The sequence below is a fragment of the Hemiscyllium ocellatum genome, chromosome 49 (assembly GCF_020745735.1).
Source record: "Hemiscyllium ocellatum isolate sHemOce1 chromosome 49, sHemOce1.pat.X.cur, whole genome shotgun sequence".
Taxonomy (NCBI): domain Eukaryota; kingdom Metazoa; phylum Chordata; class Chondrichthyes; order Orectolobiformes; family Hemiscylliidae; genus Hemiscyllium; species Hemiscyllium ocellatum.
In genome coordinates this window covers 2,907,818-2,932,752 of record NC_083449.1, presented here as the reverse complement: position 1 = coordinate 2,932,752, position 24,935 = coordinate 2,907,818, and the positions used below count along the sequence as shown (strand labels likewise).

Here is a 24,935-nt window from a genome sequence, read left to right as displayed (position 1 = left end):
GATGTGAGGGAAAACATTTTCACCCAGAGGGTAGTAGAGAATCTGGAACTCACTGCTTGACAGGGTGAGAGGCTGAAATCCTCATCACATTGAAGGAGGATTTAGATGTGCACGTGTGATGCCAGGCTAGAGTCAGATTAAGTAGTCCTTGACATTTCACTTGTATTTTCCTGCAGAAATAAGGGCTTGAGTAAGGTGAATAGCCAAGGTCTTTTCCGCAGGGTGGGGGAGTCCAAAACTAGACGGCATTGATTTAAGGTGAAAGGGGAAAGATTTAAAAGCGACCAGAGGGGTAACATTTTCACTCAGATGAGTTGTATATTTGGAATGAGCTGCCAGAGGAAGTGTTGGGAGTGGGTACAATACCAACATCGAAAAGAGATTTGGAAAGTTACATGGATCGGAAAGGTTTGGACAGATGTGGGCTAAATACAAACAAATGGGGCTAGTTTCGTTTGTGAGACCTGGTCAGCATGGACGTGTTGGGCCGATGGGTCTATTTCCGTACTGTATGACCCTATGACTGGGAAAATTATATTCGAAAATAAAGTTGGTTGCTTTTAATTGGCATGGATTCAGTCAGCTGAAGTTCCTGTTTCTGTCCTATAGACCTCTGACCTACAATGACTTGTTAAGCAATCCACCAGAGAAAGGTAGAAAGGTAGACAATACAAGCTGGGGGAGGCTGATGCTAACACCAAAGATGTTCGTAGTAAGGTGGGGTTGGAGACACTGATGGTAACCCCCAGGATGTTGACAGTAGGGTAGGGCTGGAGACAGTAACCCCCAAGATATTGATAATGGGGATGGGGACAGTGATGGTAACCCCCAGGATGTTAATGGTAGGGATGGGGACAGTGACGGTAACCCCCAGGATGTTGATAGTGGGGATAGGGACAGTAATGGTAACTGTTGAAGAAAACTCTCGAGACTCAGATCTTGAGAACTGATTAGTTTATCAAAGGATACATCATGGGGAATTCAACATCCTAACTGTGGCTCGATGCTATTCAGATAGCACTGAATACGACAGGATTATATAGAGAAAGCAGACAGAGGCTGATTGTTGATTACACAGTTTGGTACGAAATTAGAGGTTAGTCATTAGGGTCAAAACTAAGCACCATTATGCATTCCACAAGTATTTACTCAGATTACTAACAGGAAGCAGAGATGTCCCTAATTCGCTGAACGACCGTGAAGTGGCGATAACACATAAAGGAAGTGGGACTAATTGACTTGTCCACTTGACTCGTTCTACAGCCTGCCCTAATCATTCATCAAAGTGGTAAAAACACTAACTTGACACCTTAGGTAACGTGAAAGATAGGCCTTATCTTCCTAAGAGTAAGGAATGCACAGCCAGCAAAGTTCTGGGGACACAAAATGGTTTCTCAGCCAGATTAGGAAAATGGCTTCCAGGCAAACCATGTCAACTTTCCCAACAGTAACCCTCAGGATGTTGATCATGGGAAGAGGGTGGGGGCAGTGACGGTAAACTTCAGGATGTTGATAGTGGAGTGGAGGTGGGGACAGTGATGGTAACACCATTGAACATCAAGAGGCCATGGTTGGCTGATGTACCATTTGGCCATCCATAGTTAACAGAAATCTTTCAAAGTGTAGATTTTACAACATAGGGAGACTTTGTGATGATGTGAAATCTCGCTTGTTTTATTTCTCCTTTCCATCAATTATTATCCAGTCATCGAAGGTAACATTGTGATAAGAGAGACAATTTCAGCGTCCGATCTTTCTTTCTTTTCCTCTTCGTCTTGTTTTGTTTCAGTTCCTATTGCTGGGGTTTTCCTCACCCCAAGAGCCATTAAAATGGAGGTTCTGTTTGGGAGTTGTCTTGTTTCAGATTGTGTACTGAGCCGAGGTACTGGACCCTACTTTCAACAGAAAGCCTTAAACAATGCCAGCGGGAATTACAACTCTAGCTCAGACAGGACAGAAGGCCATTGAATCCTTCCAGTCCCAGTACAAAGGCTGGTACCAGTGTCTCGTGATCAACAGGGGTCCCAGTGGAATAATATCTAATGTGACCAGTAATTCCATCTACCTCACGGTGCCAGGTAATCCGTTCTTCATCCATGATCCATGCTTGTTCTTCATTGGAGTGCAGCTGAAGACCTGACATGAACACTCTCAAAATTGCCTCAGACACTCAGTAGGTCTGGCAGCATCTGTGGAGAGAGAGAGAGAGAGTTAATGTTGCAGGTTATAAACACAGACAGTGCTGGAAAAACGCAAAGAGAGAGAGAGAGTGTGTAACATCCTTGTTCAGATAAGGGAGACCTTCACAGAGAGACGTTGAGAGTCCTGGAGCAGGGATGGCTTGCTACAATTGAACAGGGTGAGACCACACCCTGGAGACCCATGTACAGTTTGGCGTTTCCTTATGTGAGGAAGGACATTGTGCCTATGTAGGGAATGCAGCAAAGGTTTCCCAGGGCGATTCCTGGGATAGCAGGATTGACGGTGGAGAGAGACTGGATCGGTTAGGACGATATTCACTGGAGTTGAGAAGAACTAAGGGGAAATCTCATAGAAATCTATTAAATTTGAACAAGGACAAGACCGAGTAAACACAGGGAGGGTGTTCCCGGTGCCAGGTGGAGAGTCCAGAACCAGGGGGTCACTGTCTAAAGGAGACGTGACAAGAATGAGATGGGGAGAAATGTCTTTACCCAGAGAGTGGGGAGCCTGTGGAATTCTCTGTCACAGAAAGTAGTCAGGGCAAGAACACTGAATGTTATTCAGGAAGGAGTTGGATAGAGTTCTTGGGGCGAAAGAGAGAGTGCGGAGAGACACAGGATGAAGTTGGGTGATCAGCCATGATCCCATTGAATGGGCAGAGCAGGCTGGAAGGGCCGAATGGCCTCCTCCTGATGATATTTTCAATGTTTCTCTGTGAATAGCCCGGTTGCCGCTGACAGGTGGACGACACAGGGAAGTTTTGCCTCGAGATGTCTTGGCAGTGAAAATGAGGGACAGTAATTTCCAGTCAACAATTTAGAGAGAGTGGATGCAGAGTGATCTTTTGAGTTTAGCATCGAATATTCTGGCTTGGATTGGTGGGATGTTGTTATTGAGACATGCTGAACAGAAACAGTGATGTCATTGCAATAGTGAGGGTTTGGAATGACATTCACAGACACAAGGGTTTCTCTCCAAATGGACCGGTGTTGGCAAGGGGTCAGGGCAACAGGGAACAGAAAACACTGGGGTTGATGTTTGCTGAAGGAATTATGTTATTGACAAGAAATCCTTCTCTGAATCCAGCACAGGAACACAGCACTGAGATGGGAGTACTCATTGTCCCAATGTTTCTGATTCTTTCTCTCGTCACATTGCTTCCAATTAAACTCCAGAAAAGAAACAAGGTGAGACACTCCGACAGGTAACCCTGGCCATCCTGCTCCACTTGGGTTTCAAACTAATGTTGCTCACATAGAGTGTATGAGGGTGTATGTATGAGAGAGTATAAGTGGGAGGGTGTTTGGGTGACAGTATGAAGGTGTGCATGTGTGTGAGAGAGAAAGAGACACATTCCCATTGACACTCACACCTACGTTTACATGCACACACACATGCACACACTCAGTCACTTCTGCAGTGCACCTTGTAGGCAACACTTGAGAAGCCGAACACCATCCAGGGACAACACAGCCCCTGCTTGATTGGCGCCACATCCACATCATTCACTCTCTCCATCACTTGTGCTCAGTAGCAGCAGTGTGTACCACCTGAGATTCACTGCAGACATTCACCAAAGGTTCTCAGGTAGCACCTTCCAAACCCACAACCACTTCCATCTCGAAGGGCAAGGACAGCAGTTACATGAGAATACCACCTCCTGCAAGTTTCCCCCTCAGCCATTCACCATCCCAACTTGGAAATATATTAGCTGTTCATTTAGTGTTGCTGGGTCAATATCCTGGAATTTCCTTTCTAATGGTATTGTGAGTCTACTGACAGCACAGAGACTGCAGTGGTTCAAGAAGGCAGCTCACTACCTCCTTTTCAAGTGACCAACGAGGGATGGATAATAAATTCTCGGCCCAGCTAGTGATTCCCACAATCCAAAAGTTAATTTTAAAACAAAGAATAAAACACTGTGGGAATGTTTTTTGTGAGGATGTGGGCAGACTCAACAAGTGGCAGATGAAATTACTTGGGGAGCTATACAATGTAATGTGTTGTGTTCAGAGGAATGGTTAGCCCAAATATAAACTAAAGATTAAAATTGGAATAATTGTTGCTTGTGCACCAGTCAAAGAATCCCGATTCATTTGCTAGCGGGTGAAGCTGAATATTTACAGTAAAACTTTCCCATGTTCTTTCTCTCTCATTTTTCTCCAGCCAATTCTTCCAGCTGTTCCCGGCAGCACAGGTAAGTTATTGAGGTGGTTAGCAACTTCGAACAGTATTCAAACACTGTCCAAATGGTCTAAAAATCACTCTGGGGTGCAAACCCAGAAATGTTACATTTGTTAGACAAATTGGAGCAAATGGACCATTGTGTTTGACTCATTTGCAAATCTAAAGCACAACAATTCAATTCGAGGATACAATCTCAATTTCCGTTAGACACGGAACTGAACGTTGTTCAGTCCCATCAGTGGTGAGGGTATCCATTGTAGTTGGAAGAATTGAAAAAGGAATTTGTCATATGATTTGGAGAGAAAGTTCAAATTGTTTTGGTGCAAAGGGATGAGGATGTCCTTGTGCATGAATCTCAGAAAGTAGTGTACAGCTAGAGGGGGTCACAAAGGAGAGCATTTATTGCGAAAAGAATGGAGTATGAAAGTAGGGAAGTGTTACTGCAGCTGGACAGTGTGGGTTTCCACATCCGGACTACTGCAGATAGGTTTGGTCTCCTTACTTGAGGACGGATGTAGTTGAATTGGGGGGAGTTCAGAGGAGATTCACTGAATTGATTGCCAAGATGAAAGGTTCATCTTATGAGAACAGAGTGGTACAATTTTGATCTCTTTACTTGAGGACAGAGGCAGGTCAGAAGAATTTCACTCTATCATTTCCAGAGATGAAGAGTTTGTCTTAGATGAGAGATTGAAAAGTTTCTCTGGATTTTAGAAGAGAGGAGATTTAACTGAGGGTTATAAGCTGCTAAAGGGAATATTGACAAAGGAGATGGAGAGAGGATGTTTGCTCATGTGTGAGAATCTAGAATGAGAGGTTATCATTTCAGGATAAGGAGCTGGGCAGATTGGAAACAGAGATGAGGAGGAATGAATTCTCTCAAATGAGGTGGGGATTGTACATCAATGGGAACACCCCCCACTCCATTCCCCACCACCCAAGACACTGCATCAATTGGAGGAGGAGACAGACAGATTGTTAATCAGTGATGGATCAAAGGGAGTGTTTGCAGTAAAGTGGAGTTGAGGCTGAGATGGGATCAGCTGCAATCGTATGGAATTGTGGAGCAGGTTCCTGACGGGCCAAATGGACTCAACCTGATCCTAGCCTGCATGTTCTTGTTAGTTAGTAGCAAGGAAATGAATAAAATCTACTCGGAGGGAGAAAATGAAGTTTTAGTAAGTGAACAGTCAAATAAAGACAACAGTGATTCAACACAAATTTGGTGAAAAACGATGGTTGATAGAAATAGAAAGACAATACAAAGTAGGGGGGTAAAATTCTAAAGGGGGTGCAGGAACAGAGGGAGCTGGGGTTATATGTTCACAGATCAGAGAAGGTGGCATAACAGGGGGAGAGCAGATAATAAAACACAAAGCATTTTCTGCTTTATTAATAGGGGTTTCAGAGTCAAAGAACAGGAGATGATGTTAAACTTGTACAAGACAGTGGTGGAACTCAGGGAAAGAAAGTTGTTGTTTCTCATTCATTTTTCTGTTAGTAACTGGCTGGTCAGAAGTTCAAGATTGTCAGTGAGAGTGTGAGATAAGGAGAAATTTATTTGGGTTGTTGGGTTTGGAATGTGCTGCTTGGGAGAGTGGTGGCGGATGATTCCACAGGAAGTTCAAAAAGAGAACTGGATTTAAGTTTGAAAGGGATGATGGTAGTGGGCTACGGAGATAGGGCTAGAGAGTGGGTCTAGCTGGATTGCCCTTTCAGGAGCTGGTACAGACACAACTGGCCTCCTTCTGTGCAATAACATTTTGTGATTCTGTGAACGTAGAAGTTCTGAGCCACATTCTGGACAATTCCAAGAGGTAATTCCTTGGGACCATGGCTGAGTGACCTTGTTGCCAGGGGTTTTCATATGTGAACAGCAGCAAATTGTTGTTGTGAGCGGGATTGGAACTTGGTTGGGTAATGGTGTGGAAATATTTCATTCCAAGGGAGGTGATGGGAAATCGAGTCAATTCGATTGAACGGTGAGTACGAATCTGTGAGCTGTTGTTCTTACACCGTCACGTATTGGTCAGCGTTCATGCTGGTATTTGTCTGATTGGTAAGATCCACAAAAACAAATCTCTTCCTGGAAGCATTGGAGGGAAGTTTGGGTTGTTTCCTTTATAACAGAAAAGGTTGATGGGGAAGGGGGACATGATCGAGGTGTGAAAGATCGGTAGTGTGTATGGCAAAGAACCCTAGGGTTTCAGGTACACAATTCTTTGTATTTTGTGTCACAGGTAAACAGGGTGTTTGAGAAGGTGTTTAGAACACTTGCCTCCATTGTTCAGACAATTGAGTATCGGAGTTCGGACACCCTGTTGTGGTTGTACAGGACACTGGTGAAGCCTGTTCTGGTGTATTGTGTCCAGTTCTGGTTGCCCTGTTGGAGGAAGGACATTATTAAGTTGGAGAGGATTCAGAAAAGATATACCAGAATGTTGTTGGGAATGGAGTGTCTGCGTTATAAGGACTGGGACTATTTTCACTGGAGGGTGGAAGTTTGAGGGATATAGAAGTTTATGGAATCACGATAGTCCTAGATGAGGTGAATGACAGGTGTCTTTTCCCGAGAGTGGGGGAACTTCAAGACCAGGGGACATATTTTTCAGTTGAGAAGAGAAACATTTTTGAGAATGACATGACGGGTAACATTTTTTGACGGAGAGTGGTTAATGTGTGGATTGAACTTTCAGAGGAAGTGGCAGGTATGAGGACAGTTACAGAGTTTAAAAGACGTTTAAGTAAGTCCAAGATAGGAAGGGTTTGGAGAGATATTGGCCAAGTGCAAACAAGTGGGACTAGTTTAGTTTGAGATTATGGACGGCATGGAGTAGTTGGACTGAAGGGTCAGTTTCCTTGCTGTGTGATTCTGACTCTGTTATGAGGGATATGGACAGGGGGACAGGAAGCAGCTGTTTCCCTTAGTCGAAAGATCAGTAACAAGGGAGCATCATTTTAAAGTGAAGGGCAAGTGGCTTAAGGAGGGATTTGAAGATTGTTTCCCCCAGAAGATGGTGGGAATCTGGAATGTGTGAAAATAAAACATTTGGACTTGCAGTTTCTATTTGAAATCACTAATTGCTCTGGCGTTTGGGAATGCCACTTTGTTACTGCAGGGGTTCCAAGATTTATTAATGTGGAATATCCGTATAAAGGAGTAGGAGGAGGCCATTCAGCCCCTTGACCCGGTTCCACCATTTAATGAGGAGGAGTTTCTTCAGCCAGACAGTGGAGAGTCTGTGGAAAACATTGCTGCAGACAGTTGTCATTATGTCTTTAAGACAGAGATTCTTGATCAGTTATTGTGGTTCTGTTCGCCGAGCTGGAAGTTTTTGCTGCAAACGTTTCGTTCCCTGGCTAGGGAACATCATCAGTGCTATTGGAACCTCCTGTGAAGCGCTGCTTTGATGTTTCTTCCGGTATTTATAGTGGTTTGTTCTTGCCGCTTCCGGGTGTCAGTTTCAGCTGTAGTGGTTTGTATATGGGGTCCAGGTCTATGTGTCTGTTAATGGGGTTTGTGGATGAATGCCATGCCTCTAGGAATTCCCTGGCTGTTCTCTGTCTGGCTTGTCCTATGATGGTAGTGTTTTCCCAGTCAAATTCATGTTCCTGGTTGTCTGAGTATATGGCTACTAGGGATAGCTGGTCATGTCGTTTTGTGGCTAGCTGATGTTCATGGATGCGGATTGTTAGCTGTCTTCCTGTTTGTCCTATATAGTGTTTTGTGCAGTCCTTGCATGGTATTTTGTAAACTACGTTAGTTTGGCTCGTGCTGGCTATTGGGTCCTTTGTTCTAGTGAGTTGTTGTCTGAGTGTGGAAGTTGGCTTGTGTGCTGTTATGAGTCCTAAGGGTCGCAGTAGTCTGGCTGTCAGTTCTGAGACGCTCCTGACGTATGGTAGTGTGGCTAGTCCTTTTGGTTGTGGCATGTCCTCGTTCCGTGGTCTATCTCTTAGGCACCGGATGATAAAGTTTCGTGGGTATCCGTTTTTGGCGAATACCTTGTATAGGTGTTCCTCTTCCTCTTTTCGCAGTTCTGGTGTGCTGCAGTGTGTTGTGGCTCTTTTGAATAGTGTCCTGATGCAGCTTTGTTTGTGTGTGTTGGGGTGGTTACTTTCATAGTTTAGGACTTGGTCTGTGTGTGTTGGTTTCCTGTGTACCCTTGTGGTGAATTCTCCGTTGGGTGTTCTCTCTACTAACACGTCTAGGAATGGGAGTTGGCTATCCTTTTCCTCTTCTCTCGTGAATCGTATTCCTGTGAGTGTGGCATTGATGATTCGGTGTGTTTTTTCTATTTCTGTGTTTTTGATGATTACAAAGGTGTCATCGACGTATCTGATCCAGAGTTTGGGTTGGATTTGTGGTAGGGCTGTATGTTCTAACCTTTGCATAACTGCCTCTGCTATGAGTCCCGAGATTGGTGATCCCATGGGTGTTCCGTTGATTTGTTCGTATATCTGATTGTTGAATGTAAAGTGTGTGGTCACTTGATCAGTAGAGAGAAGGCAAGAGAATGACGTGAAGAAGCCTATCAGCCATGATGGAATGGTGGAGCAGACTTGATGGGCCGAATGGTTGCTATATCATACGGTCTTTGGAAATGTTATTTGTGCCCTTTCGAGCTTAACATCCTTTCCACAGCATGTTGACCAGAACTGTACACAGTGTTCTAAAAGTGGCCTCACCAACATCCTGTATAGCTGTAACATGATGCCCCAACTCCTGCCAACTAATGAAGGCAAGCATGCCAAATGCCGCCTTCACCATTGTGTCTAGCTGCAAGGCCACATTCAAGGAACTATTCACACGCACCCCCTAGGTCTGTTTGTTCGGAAAGACTTCCTAGACTTGTACAATGAACAGTATAGGTCCTGCCCTGGTTTGCCTTGTCAAAACGCAACTCACTTTTATCTAAATTAAACTTCTTCTACTACTCAACTGCTGGCCCAGTTGATCAAATTTCCATTGTACTCTTCGATCACCTTCTCTGTCCACAATGCCACCAATTTTGGTCTTGCTCCTATCTACTACGTTTCAGTGTTGACTTGTGTTCAGGCTGACCAAGTGGAACAACAACCACCCTGCATCACATACGCCATTCTGAGGCACATAGATACAGGAGAGGATGAGGAACCAGGTCAAGATGAAGAGGGAAAAGTTTATGCCAGCCTTCCATGGACATTGTGAGACAGCACAGAAGAAAGCCCGTGAAGCTTCACAAATCGATCAATAGCAATCCTACCTTCCAGCAAATAAGGAGGACAAGGGAGTGAAGGCAGAGCAATGACACGTTTCTATGATTCAGCTAGGCTTTGTCTCAGTTTACACAGCAAGATGTCAGTTCCAAAGATGGAATTGTCTTGAGAAACCATCTGCATAATTGTCTCTCCCACAACCCTCAGTGTGTCAGTTGATCCCGCTGTAGCACAATCTAACTGTTGATGGCAGAGATTTCAGATTTTATATTATCTTTTTTTTTTCTTGACACAGAGCCAGTTCCAAGAACCCCTGACATCCCTGTTCATTTTATTTTTCTTTTTATGCTGTGTGATCAAACAGACACTCCTATTTATTTTTATTTTTTTCTTTCCTTTTTAACCCCCACATTACCGCCTAACTGCAGTAGTGCTTATTTTCCCCTGCACCCATGGTGTGTTTGTGTGTGCGTGCAGGTGTGAGACACAGATTTCACATTTTATGCTGTACTTTCCATCTTTTGTTTAAATTGTGGTCAGCTGGAAATAATTCAAGGCAGGATTGTTTTCCAGCCCTATCTTCATTGCCCTCTAATTACATCACTTCCAGTACATATCCAGCTCTCTTTTCATACCTCATATGGAATCTACCTCTACCATGATCCCAGGCTGCCCAATCCAAATCCTAACAACTCTGTGTAAAGACGTTTCTCCTCATCTCACACCTGGCTCTCATACTGACAATCTTGAAATTGTGACCCTGAGTTACTGACATACCAACTAGTGGTAACAAAATATTCATCTTTCCCATGGCAAAATTCTGCATAATTTTGAAACCTCCACAAGGTTCCCCTCTTAATCTTCTCTGCTCAAAGGAAAAGGAGCTGGATATCACTAATCTTTCCTTGGATGTAAAATTATTCATTCCTGCTATCATTCTAGTAAATCTTCAATGAATGCTCTCCAGTGTTTGAAGTTCCTATCTTAAATAAAATGCCCAGAACTGAACAAAACTGATCTGACCAATGATTTGCAGAGGTGTAGCATCATTTCCTCAGTTTTATACTCAATGCCTCTATAACCACTAGGATCCTATCAGCCTTCTTCACAGCGGTTTCAGCTTGCCTGGCCAACTTAAGAGAATGATCACCCTGAGGTCCCTCTGCTCCAGTGCTCCCTTCAAAGACGTACCATTGACCCTGCATTGTTGCTCTGTGTTTCTGTTAGCAAAATGCTTTACCTCACATTTCTCTGTATTGGAATTAATTGCCGAATACGGCAATTAAAAGTTGCCATTTGGCCAACTTGATAATCTCCCTGTGAAGTCACTCAGCATCATCCTCCCAATCCCTCATCTCCCTGGGTTAGTATCAACTGCAAATTCAGAAATTATATCCTCAATACCCAACTCCTAATCATTTATCTAACCAATGTAGTTATCAATGTCAGTTGTTTCTATGTGCATGTAACTATCGATCTCTCCCTGTCAGTTTCCCCGATGTGAATGAGTGTATTTACCAGTCTGTTCCTGCTCTGTGAATTGAGACTGTCAATATTAATCTGTACTTGTCAATTTCTCCTATCAGTATGTGAATGCAGTTACCAATCTATGCCCCTCAGTCTCTGCCTTGTCAATATGTGAACTTAAATATCGATTTCTACCTGTCAGATCCAGTTTGATGAATGTGATCAGTGCAGGTACTAATATGTACCTGTGAATTCTGTTCCTGTCAGTTTTAGCTATGTGAATGAGTGTAGTTGTTAATCTGCCCCTGACAGTTACTGCAATGCGAGTGTGAGACTTCAGTTGAGAGAAACTGACCGATGGAGACTATTAGTCACAGATTTACATCACAGTATCTGTGTCATCATTTGTTTGTCTATTTCTGCAACATGAATGAGTGTGTAGTTATCAGCCTGCACTTGTCAGTGACTGCTCTTGTGTATCAAAGTGGAAGCTAGTAATATTCTCTGCGTCAATGTGATACATTCTGTGATATTTGTTATGAGGGTGTTGAGACTGGACCTTCATCTTTTCCACATTTTCTGATTTTTTTTAGTTGACTGTCAGTCTGTCAGGGTGGGTGGGGGAGAGAGGAGAAAGGGCGATGGCAGAAGGGAAACTGCTTTATTCTGAGAACCATTCTGAATTATGGTCACGTATTTCCTGTTTGGGTAGAGAATCTGGGATCCGTGGTGTCACTGAGATATTTAGTTTTAATTTGTACCCAGACATTATTGGTGTTTATTTTGTGAAAGAGAGTTTTATTCTACATGTCAGTCCATTTCTGCCTCATACTTTTCATATCAATATGCAACACAACAGCATGTCATCTCCTTTCACATCAAAATCAGAGTCACTGATATGGTACAGCTCAGAAGCAGACCATTCAGCCTATTGTGTCTGTACTGGGACATACTGTTATGCATCAGTTCTGCAGTAATTGTTGAGAATGTGAACTTCATCCACTCATTGTCAGTGTCTCTATGGAAAGGACAATTTGACATCAGTTCTGCTGTCATCTGACTTTTAATAACTAGTGCTAGTTTTGATATGTTTCCCACAATCTCAATCACAGATCATTGGTCACATCTCATTTGTGGTCAGTTCTGGGCACTTTTTTTAAGGGAGGATTCTCAAGCTCTGGAGAGGGTTCATTGGAGAATTACTTGATCTTGTTCATTTATGTTCAGTTGTGGGTTTGTGTCTGTGTAGCATAAACTCTTTTCAATGATGCTTAATTGTATTGCATTTCAGTCTCAGATTATTGTTACATTGTGTGTGCATGCCTGTATAGTAGATTTTATCAAGCGCTGCTCGGCACTGCATATCCTCAGCTATGATAAGTGATGTTGAGAGTCCATTCATATCTGGAAATAATTTAGGCCTAATTTTATTCTTTTCCTTTCAGCACTCAGTGACTGAGTGAGAGTGAGTTTGCTCTTATGCTGCCACTCTGTACCTCAGTTCACGTCTCCTGTAGTGGATGGGAAACAGCCAAAGTTCTTTAATTGTTAGTGGTGGTAGGAATCACGTGTAAGTGAAAACGTAACACACTCCAACAGAAAGGATTCCGTGCTGTTCTTCAGAGTCAAGGTAGGATACACAATGAACCTTTTGTAACTTGTATAATGCAGAATCTAACAGCAGTATTGATATAAAATGTTAGTCTTCAGAATGCCATTAATTTTGTCTCCGTGCATATTGATGTACTTTTCTGAACACTGCTGAACTAACAGTCAGTGTAAACTGAATCCATTTGCAACTAAGTGAAAGGGTGATAAACCATTCAACTGCATTGGAGCTGACTGACCATAATGTTCCTTGTACAGAAAAGACCATTGGCTAATTAACTGTTTTTCTGATGTAGACAGAACATTACCCTGCTCTGTAGTGTGATGATGTACCATTAACAGTACTCTTGTCTTACTCTATAGTAGGAAGGAGGAAAGGAAAAGGATTTTTTTTTGTCACGTTTTTATGTAAACTGTCAAATTCAACTTATGGAATAATCAGCACTATTCAACTCTGCTTGAAAATAAAATGAGCAGTTTTACAAACCGACCAATTTTGGCTTTTTTTTCCCCCTTTCTCCACTGCTTTGAAGGGTGGTTATTAGATTCCATTGATGAATTGTGAAATTGCAGCCAGATTTCACGCTTTTATGTGATACTTCCTCGGGAGGGATAGGACGAATGCAGAGCTCTTAGTCGATAATTGCAACTAATTTTGAAAGTAGTACACAATTATCTTTTAAAAACTTTCTGGTTGGACTGAAACAGACAAAACAAAGTCTTCTATTGCAATGTGAAGAAATGGTGAATGATGTTGTGACAAAGATGGGGATGGCAGCTCCTCTGCTACCATGATACATTTATGCAAATTGATGCTCGCTGATCAGGATGAAAATTGTTAGCTGGTTGTTTCTGATCAGTGCAGACTCAAGTTATGAAGGGCCTGATTCTGTGCTGTCGGCCCCTCTCTCTGACAAAGGATCTGTGGGGAGAAATCATTTTGAATGTAATATTTTCTGTTACTTGCAATGTCAATGGAACTGCAAGGCAGTTAGACATTGAAAAGTATGTCAGGATGGTGTATGTTTTTGAAACTCAGAGAGATAGTGTTTGTGTGTGTGCGCGTGTGTGTGTGTGTTGGGGGGTGGGGGGCAACAATTGGTTACGTACCTACACACTAATCATTCTATGTCAGGCTTTGCAGAGAATGTGCATTTGGCATTCATATTATTTGATTTCGGTGTCTATATACATGACGAAAGAGTAATTCCGTTGCTTTCAATTCCTGAAAGCTGAAATGTTTCCTTCAATATAAATTTGTACTCCATATCTATTTTACATATGGTTGCTCAAAGTAATCACATCAACTATTTGTTTGCCTCAATTTTAACACTAAAATTATCATTACTAAATGCAGACGGCAAAGGTTGATGAACTTGTGGATAGTGTGGAAGCTTGTCAAAGGATACAGGAGGATATGGCCTGAAAAACGGCAGATTGATCGCTGAGCTGCAAGGTTCATTTCCAGGCATTTTGTTATCCTCATAGGTAACACCTTCATTGGGCCTCAGGCAAAGCAATGCTGAAAGTTCCTGCTTTCTATTTATATGTTTGGGCTTCTTTGGGTTGGTAATGCCATTTCCTGTGGTGAAGTCACTTCCTGTTCTTTTCTCAGGGAGTGGCAGGAAAATGGAAGAAAACACACAATACACAAGAAAGGAAAGTACTGGAAAGACTAAAAAAAACATTGTTATCCTACCTGCAGATAAAGGACGCTTGACAGTCATTCTAAACCGAAGAGACTACATTGAAAAAGCAAATGCACTACTTACAGATAGCAATACGTACTAACAAATGGTGATAAACCCAACCCCACAACTGGAGAACTGAATCACAGCCCCACTCAAAAAACTTCAGAAATCTGGAGAAATAAATGAGAGAGACTTAAAAAAAAATGAAACCAGATGGATTCAACAAACCACGATTCTGCGGATTACCCAAAATTCACAAACCAGGAGCTCCCCCTCAGACCCATAGTCTTACTACCTGGAACACCAACTTACAGATTGGCCAAGGAGCTACACCAAAGTCTAAAACACTTAGTAGAAGACTCTCACCACTCCACCCAAGAATTCCTGAAGACCATTAAAGACACTAAGATACAAGAGGATGAAATAATGGTCTCCTTTGATGTGACAGCCCTGTTTACTTCAATCAACATTAACCTGGCCAGGGAAACTCTGACTACACTATTAGAAGATGCAAAGACACATACATCAAACACCACTAACTTCATCAACAAGGAGAATATCATCAAGCTAATGGACCTATGCCTTACCACCCACTTCACTTTCAACAACAACAACCCTACAGACACACCAATGGGATCTCCAATATCAGGGATCTTATCAGAGGCAGTAATGCAGTGACTTGAGCAAACAGCTCTGCCAATCATCCAATCCAAACTTTGGGTCTGCTACGTGGATGACACCTTTGTCATCACTAAACGAAACATGTTAGAGGAAACCTTCAAGACCATCAATAATACCCCTACTGGCAAAAAATTCAATAAAGAGGAAGAAAACAACAACAACAAACTATCATTCCTAGAAGTCACAGTAGAGCAAACAGCCAATGGGGAGCTTCAAACTAGCATCTACGGAAAAACATGTACAGACAAAATATTGAACTACAGAAGCAATCATCCCAACACCCACAAACGAAGCTGCATCAGAACATTATTTCAATGAGCCAACACACACTGCAGCACAGAGGAACTATGCAGAGCGGAGGAAAATCACTGATACCGTGCGTTCAAAATGAATGGGTACCCACTGAACACAATCTGACAATTTCTCAGCAACTAACCCAAACAAATAGACAAAACACGCCCAGAAACCCCAACCACTATCTCCTACATCAAAGATATCTCAGAAATTACTACCAGACTAGGCAGACTCCTTGGCATCATGATAACCCACAAAACCAACACACACTAAAACAGCAGCTAATGAACTTGAAAGACTTTATACAGATAACAAGCAAAACTAATACTGTTGGAATATCGCTGCATTTCTGGTCTCCTTCCTATCAGAAAGATGCTGTGAAACTTGAAAGGGTTCAGAAAAGATTTACAAAGATGTTGCCAGGGTTGGAGGATTTGAGCTATGGGGAGAGGCTTAACAGGCTGGGGCTGTTTTCCTTGGAGCGTCTGAGGCTGAGGGGTGACTTTATAGAGGTTTACAAAATTGAGGTGCATGGATAGGCTAAATAGGCAAAGTCTTTTCCCTGGGGTCAGGGAGTCCAGAACTAGACGGCATAGGTTTATGGTGAGAGGGGAAAGATATAAAAGGGACTTAAGGGGCAACTTTTTCACGCAGAGGGTGGTATGAGTATGAAATGAGCTGGCAGAGAAAGTGGTGAAAGCTGGTACAATTGCAACATTTAAGAGGCATTTGGACGGGTATATGAATAGGAAGGGTTTGGAGGGATATGGGCCGGGTGTTGGCAGATGGGACTACATCGGGTTGGGATATCTGGTCGGCATGGATGGGTTGTACCGAAGGGTCTGTTTCCATGCTGTACACCTCTATGACTCTATAATGTCATTTACAAAATACCATGCAAGGACTAACAATCACTACATTGGACAAGCAGGCAGGAAACTAGCCACCAGGATACATGAACACAACTAGCCACAAAAAGACATGACCCTCTCTCGTTAGTATCCTCACATTCAGAGGAGGAAGGACACCACTTCGGCTGAAACAACACAGCCATCCTAGGACAAGCCAAACAAAGACATGCACAAGAATTCCTAGAAGCATGGCTTTCTAACCGGAAATCTATCAACAAACAGAGTTAGACCCTATCTACCACCCCCGATAAAAGGAACGGGAAGTGACCTCACCACAGGAAATGACATCACCAACCCAAAGACTCCTAAACATATAAATAGAAAGCAGGAATTTTCAGCATTGCTTCGCCTGAGGCCCGTTGAAGATGTTACCCAGTAGGGTAATGAAATGTCTGGAAATGAATTTTGCAGCTCAGTGAGCAAACCTACAACCAAAGCCTCAACCTGAGCTACAAATCTTCTCAAAACTCGCTCATGGCAGATGAGTTTAATCTGGCAAAGTGTAAGATGCTGGACTTTGGGTGATCAAATGTCAAGGAAACGTATACAGTAAATGGCTGGACTACAGATGAACAGAAGGATCTTGGGGATCAAGTCTATAGGTTCCTGAAAGTGGCCATGCAAGTAGATAGGGTGGTATCTGGAGGAAGGTGTCTAGCATGCTTGCCTTTTTTGTTGGGGAATTGAGTACAAGAGTCAGGATGTCATATTGCAGCTTTATAAGACTTTAGTTAGGTCATACTTAGAACATTGTGACAAAAGATTAATTCTGTCCTTCTCAGTTACTCATAGCTGAAAAGTTTCCTTCAATATCTGTACTCATGATCTACTTTGTATATGGTTGTTCAAACTAACAGCATTGTCTATTTGTTCACCTCTATTATAAAGTGAAAAGTATCCTTACTAAAGGTGAGAACCCATGAGGACAGCCTCAAATTGGGACCTTGGGTTCCTGTCACACTAGACACACTCACTCACTCACACGCACACACTCATGCAGACCCTCTCCTACCCACACAGTTCCCCACATACATACATGCATACAACTCCCACACTCAGACCCATGCACACACCCACTCACATGCTGACACCATCGCACTCATACACACACTTTATCAAGCATGCACACACACAAACACACATTCGTAGGTGCAATCATGCACACACACACATGTCTATGGGGTGAATTTGCAGATACATTCTATTTTACTCAAAAAGAGCACAATCTGCAGGCAGTTAATTAATGTAGTACTTTATAAATTTCGATATTGATGATAGAGCCAGTCTGACTCAAGATTGGGATACAGACAGACTCTAACCTCACATCTTTAATGTATTGTTTGAACTGAGATGTCACCCTTTATTAAATAAAACCTGAAGTCATCTTGAGAATGTACTTAAAGTTGTTCTGGGAGATATATAAATAAATAAGTAAATAAATAAATAAAATGAACAAACTTGCAGCCCATTTTAAAAGATGAAAAACTTAACCCAGATTTATTCAATATATAATTTCAGTTGCATGACATTGTAACCTTTAGCTACAAATTCTGTGTCTCATGATCCTGTTTCACAGCTACCTGATGAAGGAGCAGAGCTCTGAAAGCTCGTACTTCCAAATGAAGTAGCTGGAGTATAATCTGGCGTTGTGAATTTTCAATTATGGTCGCCACTTTACAGGAAGAAAGTGAAGAGTGGTTCAATGTTCAGATTTAATGCAGTGTATATTTCGGATGAGGATTCTTTTCAAATTGATTGGAACTGGGTAGCATGCATTGAGAATATAGATAAAAAATATAAACTTCTACTTCCTTGGTGGTGTTTGACTCTTGGTATGAACATATCTCTCTGGAAATGAGCTCAATGTGAGTCTGACTCAATCCACTGTGACTGTGGAAAGGATGTTTCTTCACTCTGATCACAGTAACATACCTGCTGTTTGTTCAAAGCAGCTGGTCACACTTGGCTCTGCACTGAGGGAATATTACATTGTCTTGGTCCTTTGAGTACTTGCCTGGAGGAAGACAGAGGAGAAGACAGAGCTCCATGAATGGGGCCACCTGATGCAAGTGACTATGTGGATATGTGAGTTTAGCTAGTGATCTATACCTGTCTGTTCCTGCTAGGTAGCGAATTCCAGATACCCACCACTCTCTGCATGAGCAACATTTTTCCTCATTTATCAACCAATCCTACAGCCACTTAGCTTGAATCTGTGACCCCTGGTTTTTGAACTCTCTGCCAAAGAAAATAGGTTCTTCCTGTCTATTCTACTATCTCCCTCTCACTAATTAGTTAAAAATCACTCAACACCAGGTTATAGTTCAACAGGTTTATTTGGAAGTGCATGCTTTCAGAGAGTGCTCCTCCTTCATCAGCTCGCTCACTATTTAGTACTGTAAACCCCCCCACCCCGTCCCCGTGGGGGATACATTCCAGGACCTATGGAGGAAGCCCAAATCTGTATATAGGTATGAACCCATTAATTTAAATGGAAATATACGTTCCCGGCAGCTTCCTGGTCCCTTGATCTGAAACATTCCCTTTTATATGCTCGAACGACAGTAAACCACAGGTCAGTGAAACTGGGATAACCGGACCTGGGGATATGGGGGTCACCCTGTATTCCTTAATCATGGCACCTCTGTTCCTAGGAACACAACCCCAACCTCTCCCGATAGCCACAATTCACCAGCCCTGGCAACATTCTAGTAAATCTCCTCTGCATTCTCTCCAGAGCAATGATGTCCTTCCTGTGATGTGGTGACCCAACTGCACACAATACTCCTGCTATAGCCACCTGTGCCTCATACATTTTCATTGTTATTTCCCTACATTTGTGTTCTATCCCTCTGCCAATCAAGAAGAACATTCCATGTGCCTTCCATACGACCCTACCCACTTTAGGAACCTGTGCACTTGCACACCAAATTCTCTCACTTAACCTGTCCCCTCAGTATATTCCCATTTATTGTCTGACTTCCCAACTTGCTTTCCCTGATACTTATCAGAGCTGAACTCCATCTGCCACTTTCCTGCCCACTCCACCAAACCATCTGTATAGTTTTGGAGCTTACAGCTATCCTCTATATGCCATTTTTTGTGTTGTCTGCAAATTTCACGAATCTGCCCACCATATACAACTCCAAATCATTAATGTATAAAACAAATGGCAGCGGTTCCAACACTGAGCCATGCAGACTACTGCTTGTAACAGCTTTCCATTCACAATGGCCACCATTGACCATTATCCTTTCTTTCCTGTGACTGAGCCAACTCTGGATCCAATTCAACACATTACCCTGTATCCCATGGTCTTTTACTTCTTGGACCAGTCTGCTGTGATGATACTGCTCCTTTAACAAGCTTATAAAAATCACCGGCTCCAAAAAGACTGAGTCAACGGGTTTTAGGGCTATTTTGATTTTAGCTGACAGGTAAAGCCTCAGGCAAAAAGCTTCCACATTTTTAAATAAGTGGCTCAGTTTTCCCAGCTCAGCTTTTCTCTGGTTTGATTCGGTTTTTGGCTGTCTGGCTATTGACTGAAAGCAGTCAGGCAGTTGAAAAAGCTGCTGAACCCAAAGAAGCTGGTCCATACTGTCTGTCTGTCTGTCTGTCTCTCTCTCTCTCTCTCTCTCTCTCTCTCTCTCTCTCTCTCTCTCTCTGACATCCCCCTTGTAAGACCCTGTGTTGGATTTGACCTTTTGTGCCAAGGGGTGCTTATGGGGATTGTTTTAAATTTTGGAAACACCATCATTAATTAAGTTGGTGTAATCAGTTGGGTTTTTGGATTTGTTAAGTAATTCAATATTCTGTTCTCTTTTGTGTATCATTTGGTAATTTTTGAAATCAATACTGCTTTGTTTAAAACTACGTTGTTTGACCAGCTGCATCCCTCCTAGAATATCTTCATTACACCTGCTTAAAACAACTAGCAAAGTTGGGGTCTGGGTTACTTTCTTGAAGGGGGGTCTGGCCTTTTCCATAACAGATTGGGGGCTGTTTGCAGAGTTTTATTCTGTAGTGTAGTTCTGATTTGGGATTCAGGTTGTTGGACTTGAAGATAGTGACTGGTAAGTCTTAGTGTCTTGTTCTGAGTGTTAAATTTAAATGCTTTTAACAGTGCTTGGAAAAAGTGAGGGCTGTGGATGCTGGAGATCGGTGACAAGAATGTGGTGCTGAAAAAGCACAGCAGGTCAGGCAGCATCTGAGGAGTAGGAGAATCAATGTTTTGGGCATCAGCCCTTCATCAGGAAATAGTGCTAGGGATAGAAATGGCTCTGAGTCATCAAGAGTTTTCTAGGGGGTGGGAGAAGTGACTTCAGATTTTTGCAAAAAAGTGATTAAGGCCAAGTTGCTGGAATTAGCCGACAAGCTTGGACTCAACCGGCCTCCATCCACAAGGAAAAGGGCGATAATGACAGTAATAGCTCAACAGGTAATGGCTGGAAATGGCATCAGAATCTTTAGAGTGGCTAACATTCAATTGAAAATGAAGCAACTGGAGTTAGAAGCAAAAATCAAGGAAAGGGCAACAGAAATGAAACCGTTTGAATTACAATTAAAAGCAGGAGAGAGAAAAGGAAGAAAGAGGGAGTTTGAACATCAGAAATTGGCACTTAGACAGGAGTTCAAAAGTTTGCTTCCTGAATTAATGAGAACTCATGTGGAAGAGCAGAGTGTTGAAACAGCAAGACTGGCATCAGAAATGGCTGATGATTGAGTTGATCAATAAATCAAAATTAGGCTGCCAAAATCAATTTCACTCTGTGGGATAATAATTGTGGATAAGAGAAATTCTCACGTGGAAAGTAAAACGTAGATCTCTGTGAAGATCATAAGGAAAGAGAAGTGAAAAAGCTCTGATGTTTTCAATAAAGTAGGCCACGTGAAATCAGTGTTGGTGGGTTAGGAAATGCCCCGAGAAGCCAGATGTAGGAAAACAGGATAAGCCAGTGAATTTTGTTGGAGTGGTAACAGAGAGCACTATGGAGACTAGAAAGCTGTACCAAGATGTACAAGCTGGTCAGAGGTTGCTTATAGAGGAAGTGCCAGATCTTCTTAAACCATACACTGTGAAACTAAAGTTTACTCACATAGGCCAGAAGCAGCAGGTAAAGAGGTAACAATACTAAGAGATAGAAGGATCCTCTCAATCTGTGATGCTAAAAGATGTGGATATATGTACCTCTGAAGGACTATTGCCAGAAAAGTTATGAGTAACAGGAATTCACATAGAGACAAGAAATACACAGTTGTAAGATGTGAGGTTAGAGTAAAAAAGATGTGAGGTTAGAGTGCCTAGTGAAGAGGGGAAAAGTCATAGTCGGAGTACTAGACAAAAGCTTAGCTCCAGGAATACAATTTGTTGTTGGTAGTGATGTTGCTGATTCACCGATAGGAGTGCTGCCGACTGTGGCTGAAAAGCCAATGGAAATTCAGGCAACTGAACTATTGCAGGATGTTTCCTGACTGTGGTTACGAGGTCACAATGGCACCAGTTGAAGCAGAAAAGATCAAAGAATACAGATAAGGAAGTTGAAGGGAAATTAGCAGATTAGCAAATTAGTTTGATCAGATGGCTGAGACAAACCAGGCACAGAGACGACAAAGCAGACATCTTTAGCTCAGGTAAATTAACTGAGTTACTGCAAAAAGACCAAAATTTAAAGCAATTGTATCAAAAGGCATACACAAAATGAATCCAAATGTATCCCTGAATGTTATTATCGTAAAAATGATATCTTAATGAGGAAATGGAGAACATCACATTCAGGCAGATGAGAAATGGGCAGAAGTTTATCAAGTTGGATTGCCAGTGGGTTATAGAAAGGACATATTGCAAGTAGGAGATGAGCTACCTGCATAGATTGTGTGTTTGAAATTCACATTATTTAATTGTCACCTCTATATGTGACAACTATTCAGTCAAGGATTAATTCTGTCCTTCTCAGTCACACATACTCAGTGGAAATATAATTCATCTCAGCTGGAGAATTTGAGCTATAGGCAGAGGCTGAATAGGCTGGAACTGTTTTCCCTGGAGAGTGACCTTATAGAAGTTTATAAAATCATAAGGCGCACGGAGAAGTGGTGGAGCCTGGTAAAATTACAACATTTAAAAGGCATCTGAGTGGGTATAATAAGGAAGTCTTGAAAGTTGCCCTTAAATACTTAGATTAAATGTAATGTTGAATTATAGAACACAAGAAAATAAACAGGACAGGCAGGGAGGCATCAGGCCACAAAAGGGGAACCTAGAACCTGCAGAAGATAAAAAACATCTGTTCTCACCAAGTGACAACAGGATGCTCTCAAGCAATTAAGAACATTTGCCTTAACATCAATGAATCTGTGTAAAAAGAAAAACACAGAGTGATAACATTCACGGATGTTAGCTTATGAAATTAATGACAATGTTTGATCGTGATCTCGGAAACTCGGTGTCGTCTCAGAAGCATGCCAAAAGCCTTGTAATAAACAGTCAGGTCCTGTCAATTATAATGGGTTCTTATTGTGTGTGTGAGAGTGAGTGAGATGAAGCCATCGCTGATTATAAAATGCAAACTCTAAAATGTAACCTTTCAGCCTCAGGTACGGAATGATTTTGTGTTTAAGATAAAAAGCAGGAGTCTGCTCCTAGCTTAAAAATTATTCTAAACTGATCATTAAAGAGATTCTGACACAATCTGTCAGGAAGCCATTTTATGGTCAAAGCTTGCCCTCCTCACTAAGATGCCATTATGTAAAACAATGATATCTGACATGCAAGCTGTGCAAGGTTACCTTATGCCCTCTCCCACTTAGTTTAGACAGGGACTTACCTCACCAACAGGTACTGACTCAGCTGGATCTGTTTTCCCACCTGATGGATGGCTAAGGGCCTACAGGAGTGATCGGTTAAGCGCTTAACTTCTCTTCCTTACAAATTATTGCCTTTCCACTATCTATCTAATTAAAAACATGCAGAGTTTATTGTAAAATTTTGTAAAAAGGAAGCCTATTTGAGATAAAAGAGTGGAGTAGTCTGCGAGGGCTCTTAAAGGAAGAGCTAGTATCCTACTCTTCTGAGGTTTTAGGTGTCAATGTTACGTTGTAACAGGGATGCTATTGGTAAATAAAGAGCAAGGCTAAAATTGAGCTAAACTGTTTGTCAGAGGTTTTTATTCCAGACTACCAAATAGTACGATCTCCAGGACGAACCAGGATCTCCAGGACGAGGCTTATAGGTCTGAGTCCACGAGTGGTTCCCTGGGGCATCTCAAATCTGTACTTTAACAATATGAACAGGAAGGGTTTAGAGGGAGATGGGGTAAGTGCTGGCAAATGGGACCAGATTAGGTTAGGATATCTGGACAAGTTGGACCGAAGGGCATGCTCTCTGTCTCTGTGACTCAACGACTCTTCAGTAACTCTTGCCCTGTTGGTGAGCAGTTTCCCTCCATCTCTGTACTTAAGCCCTACTTCACAGATGGTCGTTGAAACGATGCAACAATGTTGCCTATCTTCATTGTAACTTTGAAAATGCTCTTAATAACTGCAGATTTTAATGCTATTCCTGAACGTCTATTTTAGAGGAGAACTCAGTATATCTACCTCCAACACTGGTGTGTAAATGTCAATGGGCTACATACCTTCCGTTTGTTGGAGACAGCTGGTTACTCTGTGATTTGAACTGAGGAAGTTTTATAGCGTCTTAGTCCCTCAGGTGTTTTTCTGGAGGAAGACACAGGGACACCACCTACAAATCAACAAGAGACTAGTCTGGCAATATTGAACTGATCATTGTCACATTTATTACATATTAATTAGGATGTGTGTGTGTTTTTTTAAAGCCAACAATTTTACCAGAACCACGGATCTGATTCCATTGTTGCCCTAAGCTGCTCTCTGTCTGGGGTTTGTGTTTGTTTTTCGTGTGGTTCGATACCAGTTGATTTGGAGATGCTGGTGCATAATGTTACACATCAAGTGCTTCCAAAAAAACTGTTGGACTATAACCTGGTTTTGTGATTTTTAACTTGATATTAGTTGAGTGAGATCCAGAAACTGAGCAACAACTGCCCAGTACCATGAATGGGAATACTCAACCACCAGCACGTTTACACAGTTCAATATCCAACTCCCCAACTACCTGCTCGAAAGAGGAAAAACGGCGCTATTTGTAATGTTTTTACTAAGACTCCAATGTATGTTTTTTTTACAAGAGTATCACATTCCTACAGTTGGTCCACCTAAATTCAAGGAAGGGCAGGAAACAGATGGAAATTAAAACAGGGTTCAGAGGATTGTAAACCGCACGAATCTCCCACAGCAGGACCACACACAGCCCGAGAAAGGCCTCTCTCTTCCCCCCCAGCCCGCTCACTCCAAGTTCCGGGACCAGTTCCTGCTCCGCTCGGCCTCTTACAAACAGCCCCCGGTTCTCCCTGAACTCACCCCGAATCAGTCCCGGTCTCTGAGTCCCCTCTGTGTCCCAGGCTCCCATCCCGATGTGCTGCTGGAAGGAGCCTGCTGTTCCCTCGCTTCCCTGGGCGCTGATCTCTCCATTGCGGTCTGGTTCAAACAAACCTCTTGTACTCACTGAGTAAATGCTCCTCAATGGCAGCGCTGGGGGAGGGCCTCACGCATGCGCTCCTCCACTCAGGAACAGTCAGCTTTGGGGAGAAAAGGTTCAGTCCCAGATGCAGTTGGGGCT

The 24,935-nt window shown here is 42.4% G+C and overlaps 1 long non-coding RNA gene across 2 annotated transcripts; it reads right to left on the bottom strand.

Annotated features, from left to right (window-relative positions):
• Positions 1-980: 980 nt before the first annotated feature.
• Positions 981-24,924, bottom strand: LOC132837347 (uncharacterized). 2 transcript variants are annotated; one of them, XR_009647503.1, is made up of 4 exons: positions 24,677-24,924; positions 23,872-23,978; positions 18,170-18,251; positions 981-2,189 (listed from the first exon to the last, which is right to left on the bottom strand). It is a non-coding gene; the product is annotated as an uncharacterized LOC132837347 (long non-coding RNA). The 2 variants fall into 2 exon arrangements; XR_009647504.1 differs by lacking the exon at positions 981-2,189 and adding an exon at positions 6,674-6,772.
• Positions 24,925-24,935: the final 11 nt, after the last annotated feature.